General features: G+C 44.3%; 1 protein-coding gene across 6 annotated transcripts in view; it reads left to right on the forward strand.

The window, feature by feature from the left end:
• The window catches only part of LOC147616898 (putative pentatricopeptide repeat-containing protein At3g01580), a 28,584-nt gene extending 3,773 nt beyond the window's left edge, over nt 1-24,811 (forward strand). The window contains exons 2-3 of one of the 6 annotated variants that reach the window (XR_015262349.1): nt 23,720-23,939; nt 24,147-24,811. The gene's annotated coding sequence lies outside the window, so the exon portion shown is untranslated. Of the gene's footprint in view, nt 1-14; nt 798-23,719; nt 23,940-24,146 lie in introns of those variants that run through there. The other 5 variants (XR_015262350.1, XR_015262354.1, XR_015262348.1 and 2 more) reach the window with 5 other exon arrangements.
• The last annotated feature ends 2,187 nt before the right edge of the window (nt 24,812-26,998 follow it).

A 26,998-nucleotide genomic window follows, 5' to 3' on the forward strand; every position in this document is an offset into this window, starting at 1 on the left:
TGCTCGTGTCCCAGATCTGGTCATCATCTCCGCTACGTATTCTGACATGGTATCAGAGCCCTAGGCTCTAGATAGTTCTTGGGATTTGTGTGAGCAAGAAGGGGACTATTGTGTGGCTGATTGGTGGACTGTTTTGGACTGTTCGGGAAGAGGAGAAGCAAGAGGACGGCGGGCTGATTTGCTGGACAGCCACTTGCAGGTATTAGTTCTTCTTTGTTCCCAGCCACCCACCCTTTTCAGAGTACATTCTCGCAATGGTAGATCTGTTTGAGATGGCCGAGAGACATGTGAAGATCTCGACACTCCCCACGTTCCCGGTGGACCGTCAGTTGGACGGTGTCGTGACGTGAACGGTATCACTGGGCAAGTGCGAGACTTCTGGCTGTGAGAGTAGCTTCAAATCCCAGCATGGAAAACAAAAACATATACTCTTCAAGGAGCATAAGACATCTCCATTTTTGATGACATGTACATGTGCCAATTCACTTCAATACATCCCTAAATTCAGCTTGATGATTGCACATAAATTGTGTGTCAAGAGCATGACCAGTTCCAAGCATAGATCTCCTGATTCTTTTTCCAAATGCTTCAAACATATCACATGTAGGCATAACACAATCTACAAACGATTTCCATATACATGTGACCATTCACATCACATATATCATATATTGCCAATTCCATCATTTCAAGATGTTTCTTGATCTCGTGAAAACCTGCTTTCAGATTTCAACAACTCACAAAGCAAAAGATGACATATGGCATATGTACAATATATTCATGTGATTTTAGAAAACTCCATGTCTAGCATCCAAAATCCAACCAAGTAGAAAATAAAATCCAAATCCCAGGAATCTCTTTGTATTTTTGATGCTTTCTTATTCCAAGACTCTCCAAAACAAAAAAAACTTACCCAAAGCCTTACCCAAAAGCCTTAAAGGGGTAGTGTATTTGTCCAAAGGCTATACGATTTTAGAAAATCGTAAGTAACAAAAACAACAAAAATACTTATCTTTGAGTAAAAAAAAAAGAAGCGAATTCTTGAATTTTTGCTTTTCCCATATTTTGCTTCACTGCAGTATGCGCCAAAATCAGTATTCATCATGTATTGTGGGATTTTTGAAGTTCATGTTATTTGATAGCGCTTCATTTCCCCTTTAATTCAAACCCCAGGATGCCGTAAACAGTAGCCTTCCTCACAATTTCAGAATTTCTGGTCGAATTCAACACTGGTTCTCTCTTTTCTCCCGTTTCTGCATATTCCCCCCCTCTTCTCTGCGTTTCTGGTTTTTTCCCATTTCTTTCCCGCAAGAGAATCGGGCTCCATTCACTTTTGCAGCCAAAAAATCGGATTTCCCAAATTAAAAAATACGCTGCGCTTCCTTTTTTTTTTTTTTTCAGCTTAATACTCGGATATTCCTTTTTAGAAAAATCCTTCGCATTTTGCTACGCAAGCCACCACCTTGCGTCTGCGCTGCTGCTCTTGGTTATGTTGCCCGATTCGGTGGCTGTGCTGTGGCTGCTCTGTGGTACCCGCCATGGATGAAAGCTTGGCTTGAGCTTGGTGTTGGGCTTGTGATGTTGATCATGATGATGATGGCACTGTTCGCCGTGGGTAGGCGTCAACAAGTTCAGATGTAGTTGTCCGCAGCAAATGCCTATGAAGGGCAGCCAAAGTCACATGATCATCATCAAACAGATCCAGAGCTTTTGTAAAAAGCTGCAAGCTTGCATACAACTCATCGGTTTTCCTCTGCAAAGTGTCTGCACGATGACGCCTCTCTTCAGCGGCTGCAGTGAAGGAAGCTTGCTTAACCTTTTCCCAGGTGGAAATGACTGCAGGCTTTAAGTGAGCAGCAATGGCTTTAGATAGCACGCCAACACCCTCCTCATCTATACCAGCACCTTCAAGTTCTGGAAAAGTTCGAGAACCTGGGTTGCAATATACTCTTCCGATAGCAGTTCATTCTCGCGTGAAACTGGTCTTTCTATATTTCCCTTGCCTCCTTTGTTGGAAGATCCAACTCCTACAATTAAAGGATGACTTCCACCTTTAGCTTTTCCACCCTTCTTCTTTCCTCTTGATCCCTTTCCAGAAACGTATTCATCTTCCGCAGTTTCAAGCACTGTGGTCTTTGCAGAGACTACACCATCTCCTTTCCTTTTACCAGCTTTTCCTTGTGAACCATTTCCTTTATGGCTTACTTCCTTATCATCTACAGAAGCTACTGCAGTGGAGATACCACTCCCAGGATCAGAACTATTCCCCTTTGAAGCAAGTTGACTCGCACGTGTCACTGTATCTACAACTGTGGACATCTTGGCTAGCTCTTTGACTTCAGTCTCTAGTTTCTCTGACAAAACCTTGAGGAAATCAGCACTGATCACACACGTCTCTGCCAGACTTATAGCTTTAGATTCTTTTTCCGCTTTCTGAACACATGGACAAAGGGACACCAACTTAGCCACGTCGACAGACGAAAATATGGGGGGAACAATTGAAACACAGTCAATCCATTCACCACCATCAATCGCCTCCTTTACAGCTGCATCTCATCATACAAACCCAGAGCCTCCTTGTTCTGCTCATTCCGAGTAAGAACAGAAATCATGGCATTCCAAGACACGATATCTTGAAAAGGCATTCTTTCAAAACCAATCCTTGCATCATACATGCTCTCACATTTCCCATACATGTTGAGAGGGGTGTTCCCTACTACAAGGTCTACCATAAGCATAAAAATTCCATGATTCACACCACACTTATGTACAGAGGCTTTGAGACCTGGCTCAGCCTCAGCTCGTCTTATTGAACCTTATTTACAATATGGACATATGTACTTAGGCATCATATAATGACTCAAGTCATGACACTTAATCTCATGCATCTGGATTTGCATTTGATGGCCTCATATGCATGGTTTCACACCATAGACGTGCCATGGCACGACATCCACCCCCTCTAAACCTGCACATCCTCTGGTATGTGCCAAATCATCATCAAGATCCACATATATCTGGATGTCGTCTTCATCTTCTACATTACCAGGAACATCATCCTCTTCCTCTTCAACCATATCCATACTACCATTGTCAAGCTTGTCATCCTGAGTCTCCTGTGAATCAAAAGGATCACTGTCATGCCTTCTTTTAAACATCTTGATCCTTTTGCCTGGTACAAGATTCTTTATCTATGTTCCATCAAGCTCACATAGGATATACGTGGCATTTCCATGCACATGCTTGACAATGTAAGGGCCAAACCATTTTTTTGCAAACTTTCTTTGCACAGTAAACTGGTTGTCAAGACTACTATCATACATTAGGACCTAATCACCTTCTTCAATAGGTTTTGGCCGGAGTCTGTGTCTTCTATCAAATCTTTCTTTATTTTTCAACCTTGCATCTTTCAAACGAGCTTTAGCAAGCTCTACATCTTCAGGCCTCCTCTCCAGTTGCCTTATTCGCAATGCAAGGAGGTCTTCCCTGTTCAATCCTTCCACCCAGGGTAATACATTCCAAGTTGGAACTACTTCTTCAACTGGCATTACTCGCTTCTGACCATACATTAATTCTGCAGGCATATATCCTGTCACTGAGCTATGAGTTGTACGGTCAGCCCACAAGGCATATGGTAGTAGCCTTGGCCACTCTCGCATTCTTCCTCTGCATGCCTTAGCCAAAGCTTTAATGATTGGAGGATGTCCTCGCTCACTTTTACCATTGCCCTCAGGGTTGTAAGCACATGTTAGGGCCAATTTGATGCCAATTCTAGAGAAGAATTCTCTTGCTTCTTCAACATCTAGCTCACCCCTGTCAGCTGTTATTTTCCCAGCACAACCATACCGGCAAATCACATCTTCTAAGAGAAATTTGCATACTGTTTCCGTACTCTTTGTTCTAAGAGCACGCCCTTCCACCTGATTTGTCAAATCTTCTCTTGCAAGTGCTATGTACCGCATCTGCCAAATTCCCAAAGGCATTGTAACTAGATCCACCATCCATTTGTAGTGCATGGCAGGTGGGTAGGTTGGTTGCAAGCCATCACGATGTCGCACATTTGAGTACATTTGACATACCATGCATGTTTCCACATATTGGGAAACATCCTTGTACATTCCTTTCCACCAATATCTTTCCTTTATTTTGATAAAGGTGGCCCACACACTTCGATGTCCAGCCCAGAGACTCTCATAGAATTCTTTCATGAGCTTCCCTTGAGTCTCTTTATCACATATGACTCTCTGTGGCATAGCATTTCTCTGCTTAGGATGCTTCCACAGGTACCCATCCTTTAGAAAATACCCATATGCTTTTTTGCGGATCCTCTTAAATTCTGAGTCAGACCAATTTTCCTGTCTTGTCAGAGTACTCAAGTATTGACCAATAAGCAACCAATCTCCTTCATACATTTCCTTAGTAAAAGACTCAAGTGCATTTGATAAGCAAGTATGGTCCCCTTTTGCATATGCAGTAGTATAGAATTTTGTACCTACATCATCAATGTCACTAATCATCCCTTCTTCATCTTCATACCTAGCTCTTGATAGCATATCTGCAACTGGGTTATCTTTTCCTGCAATATGCTCAAACTCAGGATTTAGTGACTTGATATAGGCAATCCACCTAAGCATAGCGATATCTGGAGTGGTGCAGCTTACAATCATCCCAAGGAGTGGCAAGCAATCAGTTTCCACAAGTACAGATGCCCCAATAAGATATTCTTTTTCACATTTTAGAGCAGTGACTATTCCCCATAACTCCCTCTTGATCTGCGGATAATTTCGCTGACGAATGCTTAATACCTTTGCTCCAAATCTGATTACATACCTGTGATCATCCTCATCATCTTGCCCTATTGTCCATCCTATCCCAGTAGGACTAGTATCAACTGCAACAATCACAAGCCTGCCACACTCATAATCTGCCTTCCTTAGAGTAGGTGATGATTGGAGCAGATATTTCAGCTTCCGCATAGCTTTAGTATGCGTTGCACTCCACAAAAATTTTTGATTTTTCCTCGAAAATTGATAAAGAGGATCTGCTACATGTGCATAATGTGGGATCCATATAACATAAAAGACACATGCACCAAGAAATCTCCTCAGCTCTGTAACATTAATGCATACCTCTGTCATTCTTTGTATTGCATCTATCTTGGCTGGACAAGGTCGGCGTCCATTAGTACTACAAAGATGCCCCACGATTAGCACTCCACCAACCCCAAACACTGATTTCGATCCAGACAAAGTAAGATTCACCTCTTCAAGCCTGGATAGAATCATATCACAATCTTTTATATGATTTGCCACAAACTTGCGGCACCCCCTCGAATCCAAATCCCCATCTTTATCTTTCTCATCATAGCCTTTTATTGGCACATCATCCAGAAAAGGCATAGTTATTTGTGGTATGAAGTCTCGCAAGACTTTATTCATTCCATTCATCATATGCGCCACTGAGTTGGTGGCTCCCTGTGGTAAGGTACACATCCTTACCAATCCCAAAGGAGTTTTCATTGTGGTCAAGTCCCTGCTTTGTATATCCAGCTGAAACTGATCATATCCCGAATACAGATCACCCATAGAGTATATAGCTTTCCCTGCAAATGCTTCTGCAAACTCGTCCACAATCGGACCTGCTCCCACATTCCTGATTGTGACCTTGTTTATAGGTTGCATGTCTTGAATAAAGCGCAATGTTCCATTTTTCTTTGGCACGGTAAACCATCTGTTGGAATATGGAGCGCATGATGGCTCCGAAATTCCCATCCTGATCTTTTCTTTTAGTAATTCCATCAGCTTTGGCAAGAGAGCCTTTGGTACTGGAATCGGCCGCAGGTTCCAGGGCACATGTGGAACAGTGAAGATCACCATTGGCGCTGTTACACTTGGATCAACACAGCCTATCTCATGCGGCTGAAAAGCAAAGGCTTTTCCATGTTTTACAAGCATCTCCTCAAAGCATTCCCTTTCAACTGGCAACAGAAAATCCTTTTCACCAATCTTCAGCTCTTTTAGGGTTTCCTGTGTAAACTTATGCCCAATTTTCTTCGGATCTCTGAGATTCGGTTGCATAGAGGCTTCATCTATTTTCTCCTTGCTTCCTGGTGGCAAAGGCAAGGCAACTGGTTTCACCTTCTTTGCAACCGTTTTATACTTTGTATCAACATGAGCATCCATCTCACAATTCATGTTTTTACATTCCATCCCCTCAAATTCCCGGATTATATCATATATCCCCACAGATGACACCTCTATCATCTCATTTCCACCCTTTAAGCATGCTCTTTCCATAGCAAAAAGCACACCCATAGTATCCATAAATGACACCTCATTAAGCACCCCTGAAATAAACTCATTCTTCTCCAAAAGACCACACTACTCAAGATTTTTTTGTTCATTTTGTACATGTCGACGCATGCCACGCTTCAAATCCTTGCTTTTTACAAAGACCAGTGACCCATAGCTAGAAAATCCCTGAAAATTTGCTGAAAAGTTATTTACATTGATTGAGTCCTGCGAGAACTCATTTTCCCTTGTACCATTGGAATCCGGCTTTACAATGGCACCTGGCCAAAATCCTTCATCTCCCTGTAGTTCATGAATTCTCTGTTTATCTTTGGGAGTGACTGTGCTCGAAGAGACTCACGGTTCCTTTCATGGTTAATGCAAACTGTCAAGAACTGAACAGCTTTCTTGCCATCTTTACTCCTTATTCTTGCATATGCTGAGCCATCATCCAAAACCTTTGTTTCCATCCTCACAGCTGTAATGTAGGGTTGCCCCAGGATGAGGGGATACGATGACATCTCCTGGACAAAGAAGTTCTGATCATCTTTCACATCCCCTATAGTTACCCTTACATTTGGACAGGCTGCATAGAGCTCTCCAGATGAGTTATTAGCTGCTTTACTGTCACGTGCATCCCGCACTTGGATGCCACGTAGACATTTCTATACAGAAGGTGCAGGACCTGGGATGGTGAACTGGTCCCATGTGAGCCCAATCCGGGACGAGTCAGCCAGGGATCCATCTCAGTCATCCGAGGTCAGGTGTGCATTGTCCTGCACATGAGTCCAAGGTCAGGTGTGCACTGTCCTGCACATGAAGCAGTGCCAGTCCGCGCTGTGAGTCTCCCTCTGGAATGATGTCAGATGTTCTGTGTATCTGGTTTGCAACTGGATGCTAGGCCTCTGTAGGCATGTAGGTTTGCATGTAGAGATGGGGCCAGCCCATAGGGCTACCCCAGTGCGAAGATTTGCACTTGCACTCTTAGTGTGGGCATGGGGGAGGTGTAGAACCACCCCCAAGGGGCCAGGAGGGCCCAGGCTGTGCCCACCAGCCATGGCATGGGCTGGAAGGGCTGTCGGCCAGCCCTAGGGCTGCTGGACAGGCAGCCGACAGGGTTAGAAACCCTACCCAGCAGGTCAGGCCAGGTGTAGGGGCAGTCCCACACCCATGCGCAGATGTGCCCAGCAGCCAGGAGCTGTCCCAGAAGGTATGCGCAGCTTGACACTGTCCCTGCAGTGGCCAGCAGGCTGCCTAGTGTGAAAGCACCATATAGAATATAGTGTGAAAGCATTTTAGTGAAAAGGACCTAGTCGTGGGGCTTTTATTAGCTGGCCGACTAGATGCAAAAGGGAGTATAAATACTCCAGCCAATAATCATTGAGATCATCTCACAATTCACCAAGTGCATCAAGCAAACACGGGCCAGGACAGCCAAGAGGTTGCTAACGCAAAGGGGTGAAGGATTGAAGGTCAAGGGCAGGTTTTCCAGCCAAGAAAAGGTCAAGTTTCTGTATTTGTTTTCAGATTTACATCATTCTAATAAAGCAAATACACCATCCATGGTGGGGGCCCTACAGAGGGTAATTGGGACCCAATACTGTGTCCTCTCCATCTCCCCTTTCTCTCTCTATTTTCTGCACATCTCCTTTCAGTTTGTGCGTTAATTCCGTCGCGAAAAGACTGCTGATTTCTGAGTTTTGAAGTACCGATCCTTCTCCGAATCTTCCGCATATTACAGTGGTATCAGAGCTTACTTCAAGGACAAAGATTCAGCAAAGAAAACCAGAAAATTTTTTCGCTCGTGTGGTTGGTTTTTAGCCTCCGGAAGCCTCCGGAAGCCTCCGGAAGTCTCCCACACAGATAGTGGATGGTCAGATTGCGTTCCGGAAAGGAATTGCATTCTCCCGCTATGGCGAGTTTCGGCGACGCGAGAGAACCAGAACCATGGGACCAGAGTGCACCAGGCAGCCCAGCTAGGGCACCCGGCTTGAGTGTCACAGACATGTTCCAGCAGATGATGTGAGCAATCGCAGACCATACAACCAAGTTGGATGAGCAGAAGGCGTGGATTTTGGCTCTGGAGAAGCGTTCTCGCTCTCCAGCGTCGCGTTTTCCATCTCCTCCTCCCTCTCCTTCCGTACCCCAGATACCAGATCCTCGTCACAGGGACCCCCTCGCAGGGTCACAGCCGCAGCCAAGCTCCTGGCTTGAGATGCAGATGCGTGCATTGGAGATTCGACAACGAGAAGACGACGCCATGCGACGAGTGGAACACGAGCGTTACCTCAGAGCTTTGGACGCCAAATTGACACCGACGGCGCCCTCGAATCATTTTTCCGAGAAAATGAATTTCAGTAAGTATAATGGTAAACTCGATCCCCCTACTCTTTATTCATGGTTACATCAATTTGAAGCTTACTTTGCCGCAGTTAGGAAAACAGATATTGACAAAGTGATCTTAGCTAGTTGGTACTTGGAAGGTGAGGCCATTCCTTGGTGGACTCAGTGGGCTCATGCCCACACCAGAGCAGGTATGGCAGCTTATGTGTGGGACGAGTTCGTCCGCGACCTTAAGCAGCGGTTTCTACCGCCCCACTACCTTGAGCGACTCGAAGACGAGTTCAGGGGAGCGCGTCAGAACGCGCAACCAGTCATTCAGTTTGCCAATAAAATTTCGACCTTGTGTCTGCAATTAGGCTTATCTGATACGGACAAGAAAGGGCAGTTTTTGTATGGCCTGGACACGCAAATCCAATGGGAGGTGCGTATGTTTAGGCCAGCCACCTTTTAGGACGCACTCTCGCTTGTGCAGAGTGCAGAAATGAAACACAATGGTGGCAAGCCCAAGACTTCCCAGCCGGCTTCTCCCAAGGCTAACGCCTCGGGGGGCAAAAGCCAGAACCAGACGGGGTCTTCCCCAGGACAGAGCCCAGGAGCCTCTGGCTCCAAGAACTCGAACAATGCGTCTAAGCTTACTCCAGACCAGAAAGCGGAGGCAGGCAAGACAGGTGGCAAGTTGAGTGCTGAGGAGCTTTCTCAGTACAGGAAGGAGGGTAGATGTTTTTTTTGTCACACAAAAGGACATACTTCTCGGGATTGTCCGAAGAAGCCTCCAAAGGCCGCCGCCGCCTCCACAGCTTCCGTGGTGAGCACAGCTCCCACACAGACCCCAGCGGCTACCCCTAGTTCTTCAACCCCCGGTGCTTCAGTTGGAGCAATTATTAGCCGGGAGCTCGAAGATAAGCAGAAGGGCGCCCATGACCAGGAGTATGAGCGCAACGAATTGCTCAAGTCCTTTGGCTACATAGGTGGCCAGAGAGTCGTTGTCTTGTTTGACAGCGGCAGCACGGAGGATGTGATCACGGAATAGGCCGCTAGGCGTGCCCGTTTCGAGCTGACTCCGGTGGACAAACAAGTTGAGGGTTTTAGCACAGGTATGACAACGAGCGTCAAGTATGAAGCTCTAGGTGCTAAGTTAGTGATTCAGGGCATAGAGTTTGTGCGTGACTTTATGGTTGCCCCTCTTGTAGGAGCAGACATACTTTTGGGTATCCAGTGGTTTCACAAGTTTCTTCCTGATGTCAAGTGGGACAAGCACACGTTCCAGATCGATCGGAATGTGTTAAACACCCCGGTGACCATTAAGTGTGAGCCAGGTATTCCAAACTTTCCGCTCATAAGCCACTTGCAGGCTAAGCGAGCAGTCAGGAAAGGCGCACAGTGTGCGATGATTTACATCCAGACAGCCCAGACGGTGGCCAGTGCTTCCGAGAAGTACTCGGTTCTCCATGAAAAGTTCCAGAAGATTTTTCTTCGGGACAGTCTCCCTCCTCAGCTTCCCTCGTCCAGACCGGAGGATCACAAGATTGACCTCCTCCCAGGCTCGGAACCCCCGAGCAAGTTTCCGTATCGCCTTTCTAAGGCAATGGAATCGGAGTTGGATCGCCAACTCCAAGAATTGTTGCAAGCTGGCTTCATCCGTCCTAGCGTGTCGCCATTTGCAGCACCGATCTTGTTTGTCAAGAAGAAAGATGGGTCTTCTCGGTTGTGTGTCGATTATCGTGCACTCAACAAGCTGACTATCAAGAGCAGATTCCCGATGTCTCGAATTGACTATATTCTCGAGAGGCTTAATGGAGCTAAGGTGTTCTCCAAACTGGATTTAAAGAGTGGGTACCACCAGGTACGGATTGTAGAGGGGGACATCCCCAAGACAGCCTTCCGTACAGAACGGGCCCACTATGAATTTGTGGTTATGCCATTTGGATTGACGAACGCCCCAGCTACATTTAACCGCATGATGATGCGTATTTTCCGGGAGTTGATTGGAGAGTGTGTGTTCATATTTCTGGACGACATACTCATATTTTCAGCTACAGTTGAGCAGCATGACATTGATGTGGAGAAAGTCCTTAAGTTGCTGGAAAGCAACGAACTCTATGTCAATGAAAAGAAGTTAGAATTTTATCTGTTCCAGGTACATTACTTGGGATATGTAATTAGTGCTGAAGGCATTCGACTTGATCCGGCTAAAGTGGCCGAGATTGTTAACTGGGAAGTACCTCAGACCGCTTATGACATTAGATCATTTGTGGGTATATGCCAGGCATATTCCACCCACATTGACAAGTTTTCTGATCTCTCGGCAGACCTCACCGATCTGCTAAAGGGAGTGAAGACAAGAAGGCAAAAGATTCGAATGACTCCACGAGCGTTGGAGGCATTCCAGAACCTCAAGGTGGCTTTATCAGAAGCGCCTTGTTTAGCCCTTGCCTCGTGGGACGAACCATTTCAAGTGATCACCGATGCGAGTAACATCGCAATTGGAGGTGTATTGCAACAGAATGGTCATCCGGTAGCTTACATGTCTCGTAAGTTACTGCCCGCCGAGAAGAACTACTCAGTCTATGATCGTGAACTCCTAGCAGTGATTCAGGCCTTGAAACATTGGAAACATTTCCTGTATGGCCGTGACTTCGAGGTTCGCACTGACCATCAGGCATTGCGCTGGATTCAGACGATGCCAAGTGCACAGTGGAGTGATCGACAACACCGCTGGAGTCAGATATTCCAGCAGTTCGGTGGCATGATTGAGTACCTTCCAGGAAAGGCCAATCCAGTGGCCGATGCTTTGAGCAGGAAGGGACAAGTATCTGCGATTCAGACCACTAGACTTGACCTTGTTGGTACAGGACTAGAAGACATGAAGCACACGTACGCGGATTCCGAGGAATTCGGTACACAGTGGGAACAGGCATTGGATGCCACACGACCATGCCATTTTCTGATACGCGATGGTTGGCTTTTCTACAAAGGCCGACTATGTGTCATGAAATCATTCCGGGCAGCTCTTCTCCATGATGCCCATGACGCCATTACAGGTGGTCATAGGGGCATGAATTGAGCTGTAATTTACTTTCAGCTCTAACAGCTCCATCTTTGGGGAACGGTTTCCGTTGCATCTTTCCCAAAATACACCCCTCACAAACATGTCTTGGTGGAGACTCAAGAGGTGGCATATTATCAACCATATGATGCTTCTGCAAAAGCATCAAACTCTGAAAATTTACATGCCCAAAACGGGCATGCCATAGCTCTGCATCATGCATAGCAGGAGTGTGGGCAGCCACTGTATTTGCATCATAAGTGTGCTTGTCATAGCTGTCGCTTATACAAGCCTTTGTATCGTGTTCCAGAAGTGACTATTTCATAACCCTTTGATGGGTCTTTTACCAAACACTTCCCGTCTTCAAATTCAACCTTGAAACCTTGGTCGTTTATGGCTGAGACGGAGAGCAGATTTTTCTTTATCCCTGGAACATACAATACATTTTTCATACATATATTGGCACCATTGGCTGCAATAAGTATGACATTACCAATTCCCTTTACTGGATATGTGGTATGATCTGCACATGATACAGTGCGGCCATTTGAAGCATAAACCAAGTGCTGAAATACATCTTTGCATGAAGTGATGTGGCTTGAAGCACCACTATCAAAATACCATGATGCATTCTATCTGTCAGATGCAATGCAAGACATATCAGTGTCTGAAGCACTTGGTGTGTCACTAGTGCATGTGACCAAAAAAGCGTACTCTTCTTGGATTACATTAGCTGATTGCTGTGCTTTGTCATCCGAAGAGTCTGCTACTGCATTGCCTGCTTCTTTCTTTTTCTCTTTTGCAATCCTTTTCCTACATTCACTGATGTAGTGTCCAGGCTTATGGCAGTAGTGACATTTGCCCTTCTTTTTGGGCTTGTTTGCATCCCCTTTGTCAGACTTTTCACCACTAGAAGAGGGCTGTCCATGACCAGCCTTGCTAGACTGTTGTCCCCCATGCCTAAAGCTCTTTGCTTTACCCTTATCCTTGGCTGTAAATGCCTTTTCTCCACTACGGTTGCTCAATATGTTTGCTCTTGTTTGCTCTTCCTGCAAGAGTAAACCCACGAGCTCTTCAAAAGTGACGGGATCACCACCTCCTCTCATCGAGAGGTTGAGAGAGGTGTGAAAGCCCAAGTAGGAATGCGGTAAAGAATGAAGAGTGTTGGTGACCATCTGTCTGTCTGGGATAACCTCATCAATGTTGAGCAATTGTTCCTGCAAATCTTTCACTTTGGTGAGATGATCTGCCATGGAGTCACCCTCATCCATAGAAAGAAGATCCAATTGCCTCTTCAAGTAGGCAACTCTTGCCTCGTTGCGTACCTGATACATTGCTTCCAATGTGTCCCATGCAAGCTTCGATGTCTTGCATGAACGAATGTGCGGAATAATAGTCCTTTTCACTGAAAGGGCTATCAATGACGTGGCCTGTGCATCTCTAGAGTCCCATCCCTTCTGCTCTTGTGTGGGAGCAGGATCTACATCAGGAGCTCTTTGAGCACCTCCCCTTTGAGGCGTGGTTGGCTGAATGGTATGTGGGCGTGTGTCATCACCACACACGATGCCCTAAAGCCCTTTGGCTACCAGCAAATTACGGATCATAAAACTCCAGAGGGAGTAGTTAGATCCATCCAGCTTGTCCTCCTGGTTGAGCACACCAAATACATCTGTAGCATTCTGTGCCATGTCAACAAAGTATAACTGCAAGCAAACCAAGCATCAATGTGCACTGCCAGGCAACCAAATGTCCTGTGCAAATGTATGCCTGCAAACCAAAGCAAGTGTAAACCTGCACCAAATTGTCCAATTACACACAATGTGTATACATACGCGATCGCAGCTGTAATGCCCAATTACATGCTCCAATCAGAAAATCCCCAATTTTTATGCACTCCAATCGCTTCAATGTGCATCTAATTGGCCAATTTTCACAAAAGCCCCAAATTTCTGCAAGTGAAAGAGGTTCAATTTGCCAATTTTGACCTCAATTTTGAAAACCCCCAAATTTCTGCAAATGAGAGAGGTTCAATTTGCTGATTTTGACCTCAATTTCGAAAACCCCCAAATTGCAAGCAAAGCAAAATGCCCAATTTTTTCAATTTGTCCTGAAATCGAGAAATCCCCCAAATTGCACTTGCAATTTTCCTTTCAATCTGACTTGCACAGCATTCATTGTCTGCAAAATCGGCATATGACTTGCACTGCAATGGCTGCAGATTTTGTATTTGGGTTTGATAAAAAATTTGTACAGAAAAATACCTTCAGGCAAGGGCAGCAGGCTTGGAGCAGACAACTTGAAAATGAGCTTGGGCGATGGAGGTGGCCAGTCGTTGTAGGTGGAGACGTTGGAGGGAGTCGAACCGATGTGTTGTACGTTGTAGAGGACTGATGAGAGCAAATGTCGGACCAACCAGAGCGGGCGTGTGCTGGAATACCAAATGTTAGGTAGGCAAGCAGGCGTGCAGGCGAGTAGTAGCAGACGGGCGCTGGATGGTGGCGGACCAGCAGAAACGTGCTCTGGACGGTGGCGGACCAGCAGAAACGGGCGTTGTGCAGCTGTCGGGTCCCAGCGGCAGGTATCGGGCGAGCAGCAGGAGGGAGCAGCACGGCGCTGGAGTTGCTTGTCGAGCAGGCGGGACAAAGGCGACGTACGAGTCAGGCGCAGGCTCCCGGTGCTTGTGCCAAGCTGGACCAGCCGGGACGGAGCAGACGGAGGCGCAGGGAGGGTGGACGCGCTGGCTCGAACGGAGCAAGATGACGTGGGCGCCGTGGGTAACGGAACAGACGGTCCCCTTGGACTTAACACTACGCTGGAGTAGCGCCAGCGGAACAGGACAGCAGCGTCGGAACGGAACGGTGGTAAGCGTCGGCCGTTCTAGGCAGCCGACTGGGGCGCTGACGGAAGAACGGCGGGGTCGACGGAAGAACCGTGGCTGTAGGTGGCGCCGCCGCCCGCGAGCTGGGCGGTGGTGGTGGGCTCTCCACTAGTGCCGCTCGTATTTGGCGGCCGGACGGTTGCCTTGGCTGTCTTCTTGAAAAGGTGAACATCACCAAAACAGTCCCTGTTGGGGTAAAGGCATTATGCCCACCCTTATAGTGTGTACAAGCCCATAAGTTATAATACATAGTACACTTAGTACTTTTAATGTACTAAGTGCACTATGTGTACTAGTGCAATATACATGTGTGATAGGGGAGTCACACACTCATATCATGAGTTGACTTATCCCCACAACTCTCTCTCTCTCTCTCTCTCTCTCTCTCTCTCCCTTGCTTCTCTGTGTATGTCTCCCACACATCAATGAACTCTAACCCTAATTCTTCTTCTCCCATTCAACTGGTATCAGAGCCGGTGCCCTTCGAATCTCTCTGCTGCAGTAGATTTCGTTTCACACAGCCTTCGAATTTCTCTGTTGGTCGCCATCCAAACACACGGCAGCAGTGCTGCGTGTGTAGAACTGTTGCTGGCGTTAGACGAGTTGAGTCCTAGGAGGTGGGCGTCAATACACCAGGCGCAGAGGCTGTGGTGTCAAATCTGGGACGAGTAAGAAGCTCAGGCTGCCTAGCGCAGGTAGCCAACAACCAGTCGTAGGCTTGCAGCAAGGCGCCTGGCCACATAAAGCGTAAAGCTACTAGGAAGGCGGCGAAGGCAGCTGGGAGCGATGGCGTAGAAGGTCGCAGGCAGGCGAGCGAAGAAGGGGTGTCAGCGCTGGGCGTCAAAAGGCGTAAAACCGTCTATGAGTCAGCGCACAGCAGGCGGACACGTAAAAGCAGCGCCATTCAACTATTCGACTGGGTGGCGCACCAGAAAGCGTGTAGAAGCGCTGGCCGCTATCGCTGGACGTAGGCAGCTTTGAGTTGGCGGATAAGCTCGTGCGAGACAGGCGAGTGAGGAGTAGCAGAAAGGTGCGTGTACCAGCGAAGCCCAGGCTGCAAGTTCCATAGCTTGAGCTTGGTCGCCTTCAGCAAAAAATCATCAATCCCTTTTCCTGCAACAAAAAGAAAAATCAGAAATTACAAGGTATTTGCCTCAATTTTTTTTTTGGGATTTGCAATTGAGCAGGTACAATCATCAATTGAGCAGGTACAGGTGCCAAATTGCTCAAATTTTGAGCGAAATTGGCAAAATTGGGTGACATTGGTCACAATCAGGATCAATTTGCAGGAAATTGGATGTCGAAATTTGGGGCTTTTGATGTAATTGTGCAATTAAGCAGTCATACATGCTGTATGATGTGAGAAATCGCACATTTGGGCAAAATTGCAGCAAATTGCAGTGCAAATCAAGGGGCTTTTGTGCCGATTTGGTTGATTTGCATGCAGGCACTCGCAGTTGATGCTTTGGGCAATGTGTTGATGCCTGACAAGCACTCAATGTGCCTGTAAATCAAGGGGGTTTCATGTATTTGATGTATATGTGGCCAGGGGGAAGCATCGCAAAGACTCTGGATGCCTTCATGTGCGTCAATGTACCATGTATGATCAGCAATTGATCTTAAATCAAGGGGCTTTTCAAGATTTTATGCTTGTTGAGCTCGGCAAAGCAGCAGGCAAGACTTTTATGCCTTGAATCCTCAAAAATCAGCTTGCAGTCAAGGGGCTTTTGCCCAATTTCTGTTCAGGACTGTTGTGTGCAGTGTTCGGGACTGTAAAAGTCTGATTTTCACTCATTTGGACAGCTAGGAGAGCATTTATTGCTACTGTACCTGCTGGTACAAATTTGGCACAGCTTTGTGCAAGTTTTGGCATGGCTGTACACTGATTTGAGTGAGGAAAAGGTTCAATTTCAGCTGCTGTACTTGCCGGTACAGGTTTGGTACATCACAGGTGAGCACTTAGTACTGCTGTACAGTACTTTGGAAGGGCAACAGAGCACATTTAAGGTGCTGTCCTAAATCTGCAGCAACCAGATTTTGGTGATTTCATCACATAAAGTGGGAGAAAAGTTGCATTCTTGCTTCCGCAGTGGGAGATAAAGCTTGGGAGAACAACTGTGAGCACTTTGTGTGCTTTTGGTGCAGTGTTTGCACATTTTGCAGGGAGTCAGGCATTGACAGGTTGCATATTGCTATGGCAACCACAAGTGAGAGCTCTTCATTGCTTCACATCAAGAAGCTTGAAGGCTCACATAACTATGATATTTGGCAAACCCAGTGCTATAATGTGTTGCTCCAGAAAAAGCAGCACAAGCCTATCAAAGAAAGGGGTGTCATGCCCGCTTCTCTTACTGCTGAAGAGTGGGAAGATATGGATGAGCTGGCAAGATCTACTATCATGTTGTCTGTGTCAGACTCTTTACTTTTCAGCATTCGTAAAGAGAAGACAGCTTGGGGAATGTGGCAGAGATTGCAGGACTTGTATGCCCAGCAAAGTGCCTCAAGCAAAGTGTATTGGTTGAAGAAACTCATAGGTCTTCAGATGAAGGAAGGGGCGTCTATGACAGCCCATCTAAATGAGTTTAATGGTATTGTCAGCCAAGTTATAAATCAAAAGTTGGCAATGGACGATGAGTTCAAAGCCACTTTTCTCTTATGCACTTTGCCAGAGAGTTGGGACACATTCAGGACAGCCACTAGCAATTCGAATGCTATGCTGTCATATGCAGATGTTGAGGGTGCTCTTCTTCAAGAAGAGATGAACAGGAAAAACAACTCTGTTGGAAAGTCCAATGCAATGAATTCACGTGGGAGATCCCAGCAAAGGGGTAAAAGCCAAGAACGGGGAAGGAGCAAGTCTCGCTCCAAAAAGGACTTGGAATGCCATTATTGTGGCAAGAAGGGACACATCAAAAAGCAATGCTACAAATGGAAAAATGATCAAAAGGAAAAGGGAAAAGGCAAAGACAAAGACAAAGATGAAGCCAAAGATGTAAAGCCAAAGGGCAAAAGTGGAGTCAAGATTGAAGAAATCAATGTGTCACATGCAGGTGACAGTGAGGATGAGGTCCTATTTACGTCTTCACTTGATGCCCATTCACTTCTTACAGGTGGTCATGGTATGCACTCATGGATCATTGATTCAGGTGCCTCCTTTCATGTCACAGGTTGCAGAGACTTGTTTGTCAGGTATACTGCTGGCAATGAAGGAGTAGTTTATTTGGGTGATAACTATGCATGCAAGATTCTTGGCAGAGGTGATGTGAGGCTTGTGTTTTCAGATGGCTCACAGCTTATGCTCCATGATGTCAGGCATGTGCCTGAGATCAAGAAGAATCTGCTTTCTACTGGACAGCTTGATGATGCTGATTATGTTACCACATTTGGTCGTGGAAAGTGGAAAATTAGTAAGGGCTCACTGGTTGTTGCCAGAGGCTCTAAGGTGGACACTCTTTACTTTATGCATGCAGGTGTTTGTCACCATGCTAATGTAAATGCAACCGAGCTGCCGGAAATCTCTGTGTGGCATAGCCGGTTGGGACACATGAGTGTCAAAGGAATGGAGCAATTGTCTCGTTTGGGTTACTTGCCTTCTCTAAAGTTTTCAAGTTTTCAGTTTTGTGAGCATTGTATATATGGTAGGCAACTGCAGTGCCCCCACAAGAAAGCTCTTGGACAGAAAGATGCTCAGCTAGAGCTTGTGCATATAGATGTATGTTAGATACCTCAGCTTTCTTTGGGAGGGGCAAAATATTTTGTGTCTTTTATTGATGATGCCACACGCAAGGTGTGGGTTTATCCTCTTCGTTTGAAGAGTGATACATTCTCAGTGTTTCAAAAGTTTGTTGCTCTTGTTGAGAATCAAACTAGCAAAACACTGAAGGCTTTGCGTTCTGACAATGGTGGAGAGTATATGTCCAAACAGTTTTAGGACTTTTGTAATGCTAAAGGCATCAAGAGGGAGCTCTCTACTCCTTATGATCCTCCACAAAACGGGACAGCAGAGAGGATGAACAGGACCATTCAGGAGAAGGTCCGTTCTATGTTGTCACATGCTGCATTACCTCATGGTTTTTGGGCTGAAGCTGTTATGACAGCCGTTCATCTTATAAACAGGTCACCTAACACGAGGCTTGGTGGGAAAGTGCCAGAGAAAGTATGGACAAGGAAGCCTCCGTCATACAAGCACTTGAGAGTGTTTGGTTGCGTTGCGTACATGCACATACGTAGGGAAATGCGCACCAAACTTGATCCTAAGTCTCACAAATGCATATTCCTAGGATATGGTGACAGAGGTGAAATGGGGTATAGACTTTGGGATCCCGTGAATAGAAAGATTATACGCAGCAATGATGTCATTTTTGATGAAACATGCATGTATAAGGAGCCTGCAAGGCAACAGGAGCCTAGGAGAGTCATCTTTGATGATGATGGACATCATGGACAACAACCAAGGGCTGTAAATCAGCCATTACAGCAGCAAAACCAGCCCTTAAATGGTGCTGAAAATGGTCCAAATGGACAGCCAGAGATGGCAGAAGATATCCCTATGGATATACCACAGTTAGAGGAGATACCGGGCATGATTTTTCAGCCTTATGGCATGGAACAGGAGCCACCAATGGGTGATATGCAGGCTGGACAGCAACCTGCAGATGATGGTCATTGGGTACGGAGGTCCACAAGACCCTCCAGAGCCCCTGACAGGTTTGTTTCAGGGGTTGACTACTTGATGCTTACTGACTGTGGGGAGCCCTCATGTTACAAAGAGGCTTTACAGAGGGCAGACAAGGCTCTTTGGGAGCGTGCCATAAAGTCAGAGATGGATTCTCTGCACAAAAATGGAACATGGAAGTTGGTGCATTTGCCTGCAGGCAAGAAGGTTTTGCCATGCAAGTGGGTTTACAGGCTCAAAGTTGCACCAGATGCAAAGCCAAGATACAAAGCCAGGTTAGTGGCTAAGGGCTTCAAGCAGGAATATGGTGTGGACTTTGATGAGATCTTCTCTCCAGTGGTCAAAATGACCACACTTAGAGCTGTGTTAGCTTTGGTTGCGCATGATGATCTGGACTTGATTCAGATGGATGTGAAGACTGCTTTTCTTCACGGTGATCTCCATGAGGAGATATATATGCAACAGTCAGAGGGTTATGCAGTAAGTGGAAAGGAGAAGCTTGTATGCAAGCTGAAAAAGAGTCTTTATGGGCTCAAACAGGCACCAAGGGAATGGTATCATAAATTTGATATATTCATGAAATCCCAGAAATTCAGGAGAAGTGACATAGATTACTGCTTATAATACACCAAGAAAGCTTTGGATGGCGGTCTATTGATTCTCATCTTGTATGTTGATGATATGTTGATTGTCGGGAAATCTCGTAAGGAGATGGATGCCTTGAAGCAGAGGCTGCATCAAACCTTTGATATGAAGGATTTGGTGATGCAAATCACATTTTGGGTATGCGGATACTTCGGGACAGAAATCAGCATGTGTTGTATTTGTCTCAGAAGGAATACATTGGCAAAGTTTTGCAGAGGTTCAATATGGACGGGGGGAAGAAGACTAGTACTCCTTTGCCTCCATATGTGAAACTCAGTGCTATGGATAGTCCACAGTCAGATAGTGGCAGGGTTGATATGGCCAAGATTCCGTATGCTTCAGCTTGTGGCAGTCTCATGTATGCCATGGTTGCTACTAGACCGGACATTGCATTTGCAGTGGAAGTGGTTTCTAAATACATGGCCAACCCTGGCAAGAAGCATTGGGAAGCAGTGAAAGGTGTCATGAGATACCTGAAGGGCACACAGGATATGTGCATATGTTTTGGCAAACAGGATGCATTAGTGCATGGTTACACGGATTCGGATTATGCCGGTCATCTAGATAACCGGAAGTCTACTACCGGTTATGTTTTTACATTCACAGGAGGTGCTGTGTCATGGATATCCAGGATGCAGAAGTGCACAGCCTTATCTACTACAGAGGCCGAGTATATTGCAGCCACAGAGGCTTGCAAGGAGGCATTATGGCTATCTCAGTTAGTGGTTGATTTGGGTTATACAAGGGATATTCCATTGTTGCATTGTGACAGTCAGAGTGCCATCCAGTTGGCAAAGAACCCTGTTTTTCATGCAAAGACGAAGCATGTGGATGTGAAGTATCACTTCATCAGAGAGGTGATAGAGAACAAGCAAATTCAGCTTGTTAAGATTCATACGGATGACAATCCGGCTGATCTGTTGACAAAGAGTTTGCCTCTGGAGCGGTTTGCTCATTGCAGACACTTAATGGGCATTGGATGAGGCCAGTTTCAGCCTTGATATGGCCTTGTATATTATCATGTACATGCTGATTTTTCTTTTCCTTTACTTAAGGGCACTTTGCCTTTAAGTGGGAGGTTGTTGGGGTAAAGGCATTATGCCCACCCTTATAGTGTGTACAAGCCCATAAGTTATAATACATAGTACACTTAGTACTTTTAATGTACTACGTGCACTATGTGTACTAGTGCAATATACATGTGTGATAGGGGAGTCACACACTCATATCATGAGTTGACTTATCCCCACAACTCTCTCTCTCTCTCTCTCCCCCTTGCTTCTTTGTGTATGTCTCCCACACATCAATGAACTCTAACCCTAATTCTTCTTCTCCCATTCAGTCCCTAACTGTGACCCATCCCTTAAAGGAATGAATGATTTACAATGATGAGCATCTGCGCCTTTTATAGGCTTTTGGACCTCATGGAGTGTTGGCCGACTAGCAATCGGCCAGTCGACTGGACATAAAATCATCACAATGATGTGCTTGTAGCCGCCTGGGTTTTGATTCAGCCGATAGCCCTTTTGGTCTCAGCCGACAGGGATCCAAGTCCTTTTCCAGTCCAATACTGGCTCCAAACTGTAGCCTGCTCCTAACTTTGGTCTTCTTCGGATCTTTTTCTGGCTGCCCCTTCTGGACTAGCTCCAGAGAATGTCCATAGCATTTTCATGCACATGACATCAAACCAACCGTCCTTCGAGGGACAGGAGTCACTCCGAAAGGGGTAGTCCACCGGTGTTTGAAAACCAACCACACGAGCGAGAAAAAATTCTGGTTTCTTTGTTGAATCTTTGCACTTGAAGTAGGCTCTGATACCACTATAACATGGGGAAGTTTTGGAGAGGATCGGTAACTTCAATGCTCAGAAATTAGCACTCTTTTCGCGACAGAATTAACGCACAAACTGAATGAAGATGTGCAGAAAATAGAGAGAGAGAGCTAGAGATGGAGAAGACACAATATTGGGTCCCAAATACTCTCTGTAGGGCCCCCACCAGGGATGGTGTATTTGCTTTATTAGAATGATGTAAATCTGAAAAGAAAATACAGAAATCTTGACCTTTCTTGGCTGAGAAAATCCCTGCCCTTGACCTGCAGTCCTTCACCCCTTTGCTTAGCATCCAACAACCCATTGTCTACAAGAATTTGCCCAATGTGTGCTTCCACTGTAGGAAGCAGGGCCACTTCATTAGAAATTGCCCTATGAAGAATGGGCTAGCCCTTGAAAATGAATGAGCAGAGATCCCCCAATCTCAAGAGAAAGACGGATTTTAACAAGCCCCCAAAAGAGGATGCAACATGAAAACCACGGACAGCTCTAGTATCACAGGAGATTTCTGGCCTTGTGAAGTTAAAATACTAGTGTGAAAAACAATGGTGCACCACAAACCCTAATAATGGTGTGAAAGTTACAATACCAAATCGCTACAGAACCCTAATAGATTTCCCCCCCTCGAAGAAAGCTCTCACCCTAGTCAACGCGAGGAAGGCTCTGACAAAGAAGAATTCAAAGATGGGGATTTTGTTCAAGGAACTCACTTCCTCAATGAAGACGATGGAGACCTAGATCTAGAAAGAGAAGTCGATGAAATGGACTTCCAGAGAGAAGATGGAGGAGCCGAAAACCCCACTCAGGTAGCAGAGGAAGCTTTGTCAGGAGAAGCCCCTCCCCCCTCTAAAGGTCATGTCCCTAGCTTCCTAGCCAAAGTATCCTTGCACCAATCAAATCTCCCTACCAAGAGGAGGTTATCCAAGCTGGGTGCTAGTATTAACTCCCCATTGGCTATAGAAAAACAGCCACGCTAGCCAAAGGAAAGCCTATCCCCAAGTACCAAAAGAAAAGAACTCTTTCAAAATATTATCTTTCAATATCGAAGGTATGATTGACCAGGCAAGAGTCTGTGTTATTAAAGATTGGCTGTGGTACACTAATCTTATCCCAGATTTCATAGGTCTATTGCAAGAAGCCAAAGTAGATGGAAAAACTTTGGATAAGAATCTTGAGATTATATCTAGAGACCACAAACAGTTCTCTACAGATCACTCTCAGGCTAGTGGTGGCACCATCTTGGGCATCAAACAGCCCTTTGTGAAGAGTATCACTCAAGATACAGATCGTAGATACAAATCACTCACACTCACTGAGAAGGTAATAAGCAAGAGGGCTAACAAGAGCAAGACTCTATTACATGATGGGAGAGTATGTTGCATTCTATGAGAGAAAGTGACTTTTATACAAGGCCGTAAGTGTTCATGTGGCCCGTTGGGTGTCCAAGGCTCATTAGTTACCTATTGCTTATACAATGCTTAACCTCATGGTACATGTGCAAAGTACATTCACAGAGAATCCATTCTAGCTTCTTGTCACACGCTCTTCGAACGGGAATCGTCATATGTATTCCGTCGGACCATTTTCAAACGTTCGTCCAAGTCGTAGATTTGGACACCGTTGCTTCGTGGTTTGATCACACCTACTTTTTGGTGTTTCCATCTTTGCTATTTGTTATAGAATTATAGTGGCAACTCTTATTAATCCCAAAATGGGTTAGCATTATCCCTTCCTTTATGTCGTTGATCATGTCCTCGTGATCGAGTAGAAGAATTTATTGTGGGAAATTGAGAAGCTTTTTTTGTTGATGCTTATGACATTGCATGAATGTTCAATGGTCATCGTTCTGCCGAAAGGAATGGGAAAGGCTAGTTAGGAAACGAGGTGGTTAAAAAAAAAAACAAAACGAGTGATTGCATTTTCGTATCTTTATGTGAGCTCTTTTTTTATTTTGGAAATATTTTGTACTCACTGGTGCAATTCTAAGTATGTTCGCATTGTTTATTCTAAGGTAATGGTGATTCTAAGGCTTGTTAGCAATGGAGAAGAAGAGATGGAGGGTCCGGAGGAACATCAACGCAATCATCAGAATGAGAGTGAATCTTAGTTTCTCATTTGATACATTGAAGCGACGCAAATGGAGCTCCTTGGTAAATTAATGAACTTACCCATTGATGTGATTGGCTATTAAAGACAATATATGCTTTTGCATCCAAGTATCTGTCAAGCAGGTAGTGCTCTATTATGGGCATGTGACCTATAAAATTCTCGAGTTGGATGTATGAGTGAAGCATGGTTAGTAGGGATAAATCTCAAATAGTTTTTATTATTTCTTTTATCATTTTTAATCATTCTTAATATTTTATCATTAATATTAATTGGTTAGTCACATGAACAATTGTTAATGTGAACTAAAAGTGATTTAAATGCTTGTGCAGTTATTTGGAAGGGCTCCCATTGGCGTGGAAAACTAGGTTGGTTTTAAGATATTCAAGTCTAATAGATGTCAGCATTTTGAGACACAAAGATGTTAGAATGGTCCGGTAATGTACAAGAAGATGGAAATAATGTGAAAAGTCTCTGAAACTTTATATTGACGTGAAAAACTAGATTGGTTTTTCACGACGTGAATATCATGACTGCAATAATATATAGTTTTGACTCTTTTCATGCATGTTAGTATCATAGAGTACTTATATGGTGGGTGGAGGTTAGTAGATCATGTAATTTTTATGATTTTTTGTGACGTGAATAATGAGAGTGGATATTCACGTGTGAGTTTGGAGAAACTTGTGTTCAATGAAAGAAAGTATTTTGATGCAAGATAGTGTTGGATTGTTGTAATAATGTAAAAGGTGTAGGGCATGTGAAGCATATATTTTTTGAGATTTATCTTGATGTGAAAAACCAGATTGGTTTCTCACGGTGTGAGAATCTTAGGATATTTATGGGTGAATTTTGTTTGGAGATCTGGATGAGAAATACATAAATAAGATCAGGAAGGTGTAACTGAGGAAATGTCTAATTTTTTTTTGAAACAGAGAAGATTCCTTTGTCGTTAAAAATGAGGCTGGTTTTTCATGGTGGAAGAGTTAGTGTAATTTTTAGTTTTTGAAGTGCTAGGGGTAGGGTGAGTGTTATGGCTTGTTTTGGTCACTCTTAGAAACACATTCACAAGAGCTTACCTTTGCAAGCTACCATTGTCATGGGGACCTTTTCAATGGTCGAGTTTGAGTACACGGCTTCAAGATCTCCACACCTTTGAGGGATCAATTTTCGTCGCTCTCTTGCGAGCATTGTTACACCATTGTGTTAAACTACGGGTGCTTCTCCCTCCTCTCATCTTAAATCACTCTCACACTCACTAGCATACATTAGAGAAAATAACTAGCAAGAGGATTAGCAAAGATCAAGACTCTATTGCACAATGTGGAGAGTATATTGCATTACGAGAAAAAGTGACTTATATACAAGGCCAAAGTGTTCAAATAGGCTTGTAAGTGGCCTATTTCTTATAAAATGCTTAATCTCACAATACATGCATGAAGCATAGTCATAAGAAATCCATTCTAGCTTGTTGCCACACGTTCTTAGAGCAGAATCGCCATAAGTATTCTGTCAAACCATTTTCGGGCACCGTTCAGGTTATTAATTTAGACACTGTTGCTTCACAGTTCGATTATACATGCTTTTAGTGTGTTTATCTTTATTATTTGATGTAAGATTATCGTGATAACAATTCGAAAATGGGTTAATATTTTTTCCTTCTTGATGTCGTTTGTGTCCTCTTATGATTGAGTTGAAGACCTTGTTGTGGGGGAAATTGAGAAGCTGTTTTGTTGATGCATATGATGTTGCATGAATGTCCAATGGTGTTATAGGACCTTTAGTATATGGAGATTTTAATATTCCACAAATTGAATAATAAGGATTTAAATCATAGACACCATAGCATAACTTAAGAGCGTAAAATCAAAGAACACAAGATTGGGTCCAATCCTCTCTCTCGATGTCTGTGGCTTCTCTTCCATATGCGGTATTTAAATCATATTTCATAAATTTTAGCCCTTGGAGCCATAAATAGAATATTTTTTTGGGGGCTTTTACAAAATTGAACCATAGTCCAATGCTTTTAAAGTATCTCATGAAAAAGAAACCTTGCCCACATTATGTACAATAGGTCAAACCATACAAAATTAATTATTTTGCACACGTGCACAGTTAGATAATTTTGTCCAATGTTCATCTTTGTTGTCTCGAACTTATGATGTATACTAAAAAATAGTCCACAATGTTAGATCACAATTACTTTGAAATCATTCACAAAAATAATACTGATAAGTGAAAATCATTATCTAAATTCACTTTCATGCTTCACACATAAACCATGATGCATCACACATAATTAATTGGATTCACTCACAAGTAATTGGATTTACTTCAATGTTCACCTTTGATGTCTCGAACTTATGATCTATACTAAAAAACAATCCACAATGTTATATCATAATTATTTTGGAATCCATTACAAAAATAATACTGATAAGTGAAAATTATTATCTAAATTCACTACGATGCTTCACACATAAATCATGCATCACACATAATTAATTAGATTCACTTTCACATTGGATTCACTCTCACATTGGATTCACTTATAATGTCGTCACAGGTGTCACACGTGTTCACAAAGTTGATTGGATTCACTCACAATCAAACTCACACCACACGTCTCATACGTTACTGTTGATCGGATTCACTCACAACAATCAACTTAGCTTGGGCATGTCTCACACGTGTTATCGTTTATCGGATTCACTCACAATCAACTTAGCTTGGGCATGTATTACCGTTTATCGGATTTACTCACAATCAACTTAGCTTGTTACCGTTGATCGGATTCACTCATAATCAACTTAACTTGAACACCCAAGATATTCTTTTCACTTGTTGGGTCACCCAACAATTAATAAATCAATTATCATAACATCCCTCTTGCTTGGGTTGCAACTTTTCTCAGTTGCATATTTACATTTTAGCAAGTGAAAGGAGTCATGATAGAGTATTCGTTAGATAGAATCCCTCTTAACACTTAATTGTGATAAGTTATACATGACAGATAAATATCATTTACAGTATCCATCACGGATATAAAAAAAGTATCCTTCACGAAAATCATCACGAGTATCCTTCATAGACAACCTACTAAGAGATGAAGATAATTGTAATAAATTGAAGTAATTTTATGCATAATAAAATCTATGGGTTCAATGTGAAATAACAATAAGTG

Source organism: Cibotium barometz, chromosome 37 (genome assembly GCF_041138505.1).
Source record: "Cibotium barometz isolate CiBa-2024 chromosome 37, ASM4113850v1, whole genome shotgun sequence".
Lineage (NCBI taxonomy): Eukaryota > Viridiplantae > Streptophyta > Polypodiopsida > Cyatheales > Cibotiaceae > Cibotium > Cibotium barometz.